Source organism: Dromiciops gliroides, chromosome 6 (genome assembly GCF_019393635.1).
Source record: "Dromiciops gliroides isolate mDroGli1 chromosome 6, mDroGli1.pri, whole genome shotgun sequence".
NCBI lineage: Eukaryota > Metazoa > Chordata > Mammalia > Microbiotheria > Microbiotheriidae > Dromiciops > Dromiciops gliroides.
The window spans coordinates 161916271-161925426 of NC_057866.1; the positions used below are offsets into that span (position 1 = coordinate 161916271).

Sequence of the window (9156 nt, forward strand, 5' to 3'; positions counted from 1 at the left end):
AGTACAACTTTGGGGAAAAAATAATTTATTAAATTTTGCCACAGAACCATGGAACTTCAGGCTGAACTAGAAGAGATCTTGGAGATCATATAGTCCAGCGGGGGTTCTTTACCTGGGGTCTGTGAGTATTATTATTATTATTATTATTATTATTATTATTATTATTATTTTACAAGGCAATGAGGGTTAAATGACTTGCCCAGGGTCACACAGCTAATTAAGTGTCAAGTGTCTGAGGTCAGAGTTGAACTCTGGTACTCCTGACTCCAGGGCTGGTGCTCTATCCACTGCGCCATCTAGCTGCCCCGCCCAAATACTTCTAAATTGTTTTAAAATGCATTTTGCTTCATATCTTCTTTGTACTCTTGGTTTACTGGCTTAACAAATCATTTTCTCCTGAAAAGAAGCTAAGGTAAACTTCAGCCAAGACCATCATCAATTATTACAAATTCTAAATTAATGAAGCATAAATAATGGATTTAAAAAACAAAAACCAGCCACAACAAAATTCTTAAAATCACCACAAAGTCTAATTGCATTCTTCTTTAATTTTTATGGTAGCTGTAAAAATTGACCTATCTATAACAAGTCTGTGCTTCTAGTTTTCCAAGATTAATTGGGCTTGGAATTTAATAGTCAGAAGCATGTGATTATACCACCATTACATGTTTATAATCTAGAATACTATGTTTAAAACTGAAACTTTTAAGTAAAGTCAGAAGGGCAAAAACATAATTTTAAAAGGATTTAAAATGAGTACAATTTGATTATTTAAATTATATGTATTTAAAATTTAAATAATCCAATCTCATTTAAATGGAAAACTATTCCAATAGCTATACAGGAAAATATTGTTTATTGGTCCATACATTATTTACTTAGTTGCTTGTTTCTGCCAACAATTCACATATTTACTTAATGGTTTGTTCCTAATAAGAGGTTTCAGTGTTCTTATACCTTTGTGCACCCCTCCCCCATTTTCCCCATCTTTATGTTATCAGCCTATTCCCTACCATAAGAAGGAAGTACTCTTTGGGGCAGCTAAGTGGCTCAGTGGATATCGTACTGACCCTGAATTCAGGAGGACCTGAGTTCAAATCCAGATTCAGACAATTAATACTTACTAGCTGTGTGACCTTGGGCAAGTCACTTAACTCTTGCTGCAACAACAACAAAAAAGAAGGAAATATTCCCCAAAATAACCAAACATCAGAACTTTTTGCCAAACTTATCAATTTTAAAGAGTAATTTAAACTGCACCTCAATATTTTATGAAGTTGTATATGTAGTTCAACAGGAAAAGTACTGAACTAGAAATCCAAAGTCCTGTGGTTGAGTCACAATTCTGCCACTAGCTATGTGACCAAACCAAACACTTCAACTACCTAACCCTAAATTATTTTTTCATCTGTAACATGAAGGAATTCAACTAAAGAATTATTAAGGTCCCATCTGGGTCTAAGAATCTATAATTTTAAGACTCATTAAAAAAGTTTCCTACAAAAAAAACTCATTCATAACCATGTTAAATATACAGAAGTCCACAGAGGATCACAGAAACAAAAGATAATTTTGCCACTATCCTATTAAAGTCAATATATGCCTCTTTCAGGGTTTCAATCAATTAATCAGTTTTTATTAAGTGCCTAGTTTGTGCCAGGAACTATGCTACACAGTGGGGATACAAAAAAAGAGATTTGTTTTAATAGTTGGTTAATAAAATTTAGTTACATGTAAGAATTATGAACAATTTTTTCCTATTCATTTTGATTTTTATTTACTTTTGCTTTCTTCTTGTGTATATGTTTGAATGTTTAAACCTGGCAATGGAAGTTAAAGTAACTTATTCTTAATATAAAAAGATTTCTTCTCATACCTTAATATAATCTTAATGTATTTGCCTAAATAATATAGATTCTACTTTTTAAAGTTATACAATTTTAAAGCCAGTAATTCTTTTTATATATTAGTTACATCATAATTAGTAGTTACATCATAAAACAATAATAGATTTTATATATCTACAAATTACACTGCAAATTATAATACCAAAATAACAATTTCTTCGTTAGTCAAACTGACTCTTATACTGAGGGGTAAAAGTATTCTTAATACTATGGGCCATTTGATAGAATTAACTTTCTTATCTAGATTAGAAATTATAATGATAGTCATTAAAGAAGGATGAATTCATTTTGTTAATTTTGACTGCATTTACTGAAGTAGCAATAGAAAGTATACATGTTTTTAAAAATTAAAGACAGAATTAAAGTTTTTTTCTATACTAGTAGTCATTTTTGGGGAAATAAATAATTATAGGACAAAAATTTACTATAAAAATAAGGAAGCATTTTTATTTAGAAAAATATTTTATAATAAAATTATTTTGCATAATGTGAATATTATTACTATTTAAAATATTTTACATTTCAATCAATTAATATTTATTAAATGTTCATATGCTGACATTGCTAAGTTTGGGTTATAATGGTTTACTTAGTATTCAACATATGAAAAATATCCTCCTATTGCAAATGGACAAAAAACTAGCCTTTTCTCTCATAAAACCCAAAGATCAGCCTAACAGAAATAATGCTCCTATTGGTCAGGGGGAAAAAATCATTTCCCTATGTGAAATATTTTTGATGACTAGCCTAATTTTGGGGGCTGAAGCTGACTGGAGGACTAATCTGGGGACTGTTAACCATTTGGCTATCTGACTTCGTTAATTTAACATGGGCCATTTATAAAGTTCCACCACACTGCTCTCAAACTGATAGACTAAAGATTAAGAAGCCTCTTAACTAAATAATCCAAGCAGTTTATTTATGAGATACTATTTCAAATTAGGAATACAGGGAAATAAAGTACAACCTGACTGCTTTCCTGCAGTCTCTTTCCCACCTGCTGCGCCTGGAAGAACTTCTTGAATACAGTAAGGGCCTTAGCCGCCTCCAGCCTCAGGGCAAGTTACACTTTCCCTGGTTTGTATTAAGGCCCATAACCTAGTCAGCCCGGTCTCTCCTTTTCCGAACCGAACTCTCCTCTGTCCTTGTCCGGGCTCCCCTCTAGTCAGCCCTCTCCTAGTCCTTCCTCGAGTCTCCTCTAGTCTGTCCTCTTCTAGTCAGCCCCCCTCCTTAATCTTGTCTCTCTATCTAGTCCATCCTTGCTCCTTCTTTTTCTAGTCCGTCTCCCTCTAGTCTGCCCTTCTCCTTTTTCTATCTAACTCCCAGGTCTATATATACCTTTTCTTCTCTCCACTCAAATCTCGGGGCTTCCTTCGCCCCCACAGACCAAGCTAATCCACCAGCCAGAGCTGCAGCTGGTGGGGGGGTTGGGGGGGTGTGTGTGCTCTTGAGCCTTATGCCTCAGCACAGGCCATCCGGGATCCTTCAGATAGCTCCGCTCAGGTTGGAGCTGGGGGCTTCCCCCCCCCCAGCTGTCTGACCTGGCGTCTTGTATAGCCCACGGGGCTTTTTTCACTCAGCTGAAGCTGAGGAGGAGGGGGAGAGACCCTGAGGGCCTAAGGCTTTGTAATCTCAGCCTAAAGGTAGGGTCCCCAAATCAAAATAAATTTCCACACCTATAAAGAAACATTCATAACAAATGTAATTTTTTTCTTCAGAATAAATTTTTCAATTTACTTAACATTTCAACAGTGATGAAGTTTCCATATTCTCAACTACAACCACCATTTTGTAAGGGGCTAATATTCTAGCTAGTCTGTCTAAAATATCTAATGAGTGGTCGCCAATAAATTATAAGCTTTAGCAAGAGTTAGACTTTTAAGCATTTATTAAGGAGAATAAGAATTTGGTGAAGAGAGAGAGAAAAGCCTAGATTCCTCTATCTATCAAAGGGAGAGTGCATTTCTAGCTCCACTCTCCACCAGTGTCCTGACAAAAGAGTCGAATGTCTTGCTCTCAGATGCCTTCTCCTCATGGCGGCGCATCCTGCAGTAAGTCTCCAGCAGGTGGCGTCATTCTAATTGGTACAATTTTTAACACTAACCCAAGTATGTCTCACTTTCCAAAGTTCTTCCCACCCTGGCTCCTTCCTACCTCCCCAGTATGCTCACACTCAAATCCTCTACGCAATGCTATGATCCAGTAACAATGGCCTGCTTGCCATCCATTGAAGATACTGCCATCTCTGGACTCCATGCATTTTCAATGGCAGTCTCCCATGCCTGGAATGCTCTCCTCTGCTTCCCGACATCCCTAGCTTCTTTCAAGTCTCAGCTACACATCTACTTTCTGCAAGAACTCTTTCCTAATCCTCCTTAATGCTAGTGCTTTCCCACTAAGATCACCTTCCATCTACTCTATATATTTTGTATGTACAGAGTTGTTTGCCATGTTGTCTCTCCTGATCAGAATGTAAGCCCTTTGAAGGAAAAGGCTCTTTTTGCCTTTCTGTGTCTTCAGTATTTAGCATACATAGTGCCTGGCACATATTAAGTGTTCAATATTTCTTGGCTGAACCACAGGAATGCATTTAAAACATAAATCAGTGTTATAGATAATAAAAGAAAAGAGAACAGAATTATTTTCCACAACAGAATTAGAACCATAGCTGTGCCATGCAGGAAGGACTCTGTGTTCAGACAGCACAATATTAGTATTAATCACACACACACACACACACACACACACACACACACACACACACACACACAGAGGGGGCAAGAGAAATAAGATTCAAGAAAAACAACTAAAAGTAAAAGGTAAAAATACCATAGAGTTTAAGGGGCTTCATTTAAAAAACAAAAAGAAAAAACATTTTCCTAACAAGTTGCTATTGTTCAGTTGTTTTTAGCCGTATCAGACTCTGTGACCCCATTTGGGGTTTTCTTGGCAGAGATATTAGAATGGTTCGTCATTTCCTTCTCTGTATCATTTTACAGATGAGGAAACTGAGGCAGACAGGATTAAATGGCATACCCAAGGTCACACAGCTAGTAAGTGTCTGAGGCCAAATTTGAACTCTGGAAGATAAATATTCTTGAATCCAGGTTAGGCGCTCTAGTCACTGTGCTACCAAGTGGAGCTTTCCAAAAGCAGAATGTGCTTCCTGGATAGATGCAGGAAGGGCCCCCTTCCTTGGAAGTCTTCAAGCACTGTGCAGGATATTATGGAGGCAACTGCAGTGTATGGATTGGACTAGATGGCTGCTGTGATCCCGTTCCACTCTCAAGTTATGTGGTTCTGGGAAATGTAGTCTCTTGAGTTCTCCCTCCTTTCCATTCCCCACCAAGAGAATGGGGTAATTACCTTCCCACTCCTCCATGCCCCCATGTACTCTCAAATCTATCAAATTCCAAAGTAGTAAGTTAGCCGTTTTTACTCCCTGGACCAAAAGTTAAATGTCGCAATAAACCACAAGTGGAAAAATAGTAACTATTATGCTATACTCAAAGCATTTCCTCTTCTATCATTGTGACTACATTAATAATTTAACAGTACTTCTATATATCCTCACTCTGGACAAAGTCTAGCTTTTGAAATAACAAATCTGAACAGATGTTCCCCTATACTGTTACAAATCACTTCATCATCAGGAAAAAGTTCCAAGGCCTGCTCATAGCAACCAAATAAGTACTTCGTACCGATTCAGAGAATCCAGTTCTTCTGCCACTTGAGAAGGGTATACTGAAAGGTTTCCTTTGTAAAAGAGGAAAAATATTCATCAATAAAACAAAGACCATGTAGAGTGTCAAATCTAGGATTTCAGGGAATTCAAATACTATTTAATGAGAACACTACCTTAAATTCTATTTCTTCAAAAAGCTCACAACTAAATGGAAATATGATTCCGTTCTCTAACTACAGTTATGAGTGTATACCCCACATAGATTGTAACAATGGAAACTGGAAAATTTGTACAGTGTGTCACCTGTATATTCTATTCTCTTCATCTCATAACTATCTATGATGGGATCAAAGATTTAGAGCTCAATGAACCTTAAGAGGTCATCTAGTCTAACCCCCTCATCTTACAGAAGAGGAATTAAGACCCAGAGACAGTAAAGTGACTTACCCAAGGTTACATAGATGGTAAAGTAGTAGGACCAGAATTTGTGTTACTGCTAAATACCAAACATAAATATTAACTATTGTCTGCACAGAAAAAAAACCCAACTATTTTAAATAATTTTGTTGTTCTCTATTGTGCAAAAAACAGTATCACTTGTCCCACCTAACCTTTCTGAAATTAAAAAAAAAAACAAATCCTCTCATTTCAAATAAGCATATTGCAAAATAAATTCACACACTGGACGTGACTCAAATTGTCTATCTTATTCTGCACCTAATGTCCATCACTTCTCTTTCAAAAGGCAGCTAGGTGGTGCAGTGGATGAAGCACTGACCCTGGATTCAGGAGGACCCAAGTTCAAATCCAGCCTCAGACACTTGACACTAACTAGCTGTGTGACCCTGGGCAAGTAACTTAACCTTCATTATCCTGCAAAAAAGGGAAAAAAAAAAGTAAGAGTAGTCTGCAAGTTACTATCATTCCTATGGGTAAGGGTTGTTATTGATCAGTGTTCTTAATCCTTTCAAAGTTGTTTTTCTTTACAATGTTAAGTTACTATATAAATTATTCTCCTAGTTCTATACATATAATTCTGCATTAGTTTATACCAGTCTTCCAGCACTTCTCTAAATCCATCCCTTCTATAATTTCTTATGGTTACGTAATATCCCACTACATTCATATACTGTAATTTGTTTAGTCACTCCCCAATTGATGGACAACCCCTTTTATTTCTAGTGAAAACTACCATATGAAGGAATCAGTGTCCCATTTCCATACTTCAGTTATATTCATACAATCATTTGTATTTCAAGACATGGAAAATGACTTTGCATGTTTGGTATTTGTCTGTATACCTGTTTTTCCCTGGCAAAATGTAATCAACCTGAGAACATGGCCTCTCATTACTACCTGGCACACAGTATGAACTCACTAAATGCTTGTTAAATTGAACTGAAAGTTCTACCCTGTGCCTCACAGCATATAAATTTTAGAAGGCTAAGCCAACAGAGCTCAAAAGGTCTTTCCAAGCTGGAAAAACTTTCAGGACAGACCTAGCAACTGATTGTGTGCCTCATTTTAGGACCAACCTAAGTAAGCTGCAAGATCATTCCTAGAAGGCTGGGGACCATATGATGAAACTTTCTGAACACACTTCAAGATAAGGTATAAAAGTATCCACACCAGGGGCAGCTAGGTGGTATAGTGGATAGAACACCGTACCTGGAGTCAGGAGTACCTGAGTTCAAATCCAGCCTCAGACACTTAACACTTAACTAGCTGTGTGACCCTTGGTAAGTCACTTAACCCCAATTGCCTCAAAAAAAAAAATTTTTAAGTATCCACACCAGTGAGATGACAGATGTTTAATTACTGAAATGTTAAATGTGTTTAATCAAACTAAACCTTACTTAGAACTTTAAATTTTGTATCATAAAAAGACATTTGTCTCATCTACTCAAGGTGGATTTTTCACTGTAGATGTGGGGAAAAATTAACATGTAATTTATTTATTGAACCAGTTCCTATTGGACTTTTTTTTAGGTTTTGTTAAAATATGAAGTGAGTTTGCTCTCTGCTGTGATTCTCATGAAATAGTTTATAATGTAGATACATACTTTGCTTAGATGCCGGTTTTTAAACTGGAGCTATTTCGTTCATGCAATGTAACTGTGCATGTTAGAAACTGCCTTTTTTTTTTTTTTTAAAGTAAGCACAGTATAGTGGAGGACGGTCGGGTTTAAGTCTTGCCTTAAGACGCTCACTGGCTGTGTTAATGCTCTTCTGTGTTTTATAACCCTACTAGATTTAAACTTCAGAGGGCAAGACCTACGTCTCTGCACCAGACTGAAAAGGGTATGGGAAGTACACAAGTCTACACTATGATAACTGGGAGGCGTGACAACTCCAGTAAAGGCACAGAAGTTGAAGGTGTAAAGCAGCATAACTACAAGCAGATAACAGGCCGATTTAAATCTATTATGGGGGCATCGGTTTTGAGCTGAGAAGCTCTTGGATCGTCTAATACAGTCATCTCATTTCACATCTAAGGAGACTGAAGCCAGGAAACGTTAAGTGACTTGTCCAAGGTCCCAGGGCTTCGACCCGATTGATTCTAAAGGCACGATTCTAGATCCGGCCTTCTTTAAACTGCAATGAAAGGACCCTGGGTTTGGAGTGGGGGGAACTCAAGCTCAAAGCTCCAGTCTATCACTGGCTAAGTCCCTTCTGAGGCCCCTCCTCAGTCACCCTGCAGGAGAGGATGGAGCCTCTTCCAGCTCTGAAATCTATGCACCCCAGTAAGCTCCCTGGGGGCAGGCACAGGGCGCTGGGGTCCTTCTCTCCCCAGGGCCGGCGGGGGTGAGCACGAGAAGCACGCTGGACAGCGCGGAGCGGCCAGGCCCGGCGCTCACCTTGACGTCGTCCCGCAGCTCGGGAGCCAGGCTGAGCACTAGCAGGTAGTGAGCGTAGGCCGTGCCGAAGTCCTGGCTAGCCAGGCAGTGCTGCGCACTCTGGAGCGAGCGGGACACCAGCTCGGCCCTGCCAGCCTCCTGCCCGCCCCGGCCCCGGCCCCCGCCCCGCGAGCGCGGCATGCTCGAAATCCGACGGACGAGAGAACGTCGGGGTCACGGTCGAGGCTGTTCTGGTCCTCAGTGGAGACCTTTCGACTTCCGGGTGGGGAGACTCGCCCTCCTCAAGCCCTGAAAGGACGCTGCGAGCGAAGTAGGGAAAAGCGGAAAACACACAAACGAAGCACTTCCGGCGACGCCGACAACGTCCGTCTCTGTTACCGTAGATACGACGCTACGCTCACACGTCCTGGAGAAGCGTACGGCGCTTTCCCTGCCTAGCTCCCTGCTTGCTCTTCAGAAGGGCCCGCGCTTGCGCGTTGCGGCATGTTTCTCCCGCGGCTACTCTTCTCCCGGATCATCTCTCCTTCCAGTTGGCGCAGACCTCTCCTCTGGCGGATTTCTTGCTCCCTTTCACGTCCCGCAAACCCCCACACACACCCCCCCTTTTTACTGGTCTACAAGCTCCCCACTGCGCAGGCTCCGGCCCATGTGTCTCAGTTGTGGCACGAGCCTCTGCCTCTTTTGCCCCGCCCAATGCCTTTAGTGG

General features: G+C 39.7%; 1 protein-coding gene across 3 annotated transcripts in view; it reads right to left on the reverse strand.

Moving 5' to 3' along the window:
• PRMT9 (protein arginine methyltransferase 9) overlaps nt 1-8798 on the reverse strand; it is a 48310-nt gene extending 39512 nt beyond the window's left edge. For all 3 annotated transcript variants that reach the window (XR_006353619.1, XM_043972421.1, XM_043972420.1), the window contains exons 1-2: nt 8451-8798; nt 5515-5663 (exon numbers count right to left, since the gene is read on the reverse strand). The gene's annotated coding sequence lies outside the window, so the exon portion shown is untranslated. The remainder of the gene's footprint in view (nt 1-5514; nt 5664-8450) is intronic.
• Nucleotides 8799-9156: the final 358 nt, after the last annotated feature.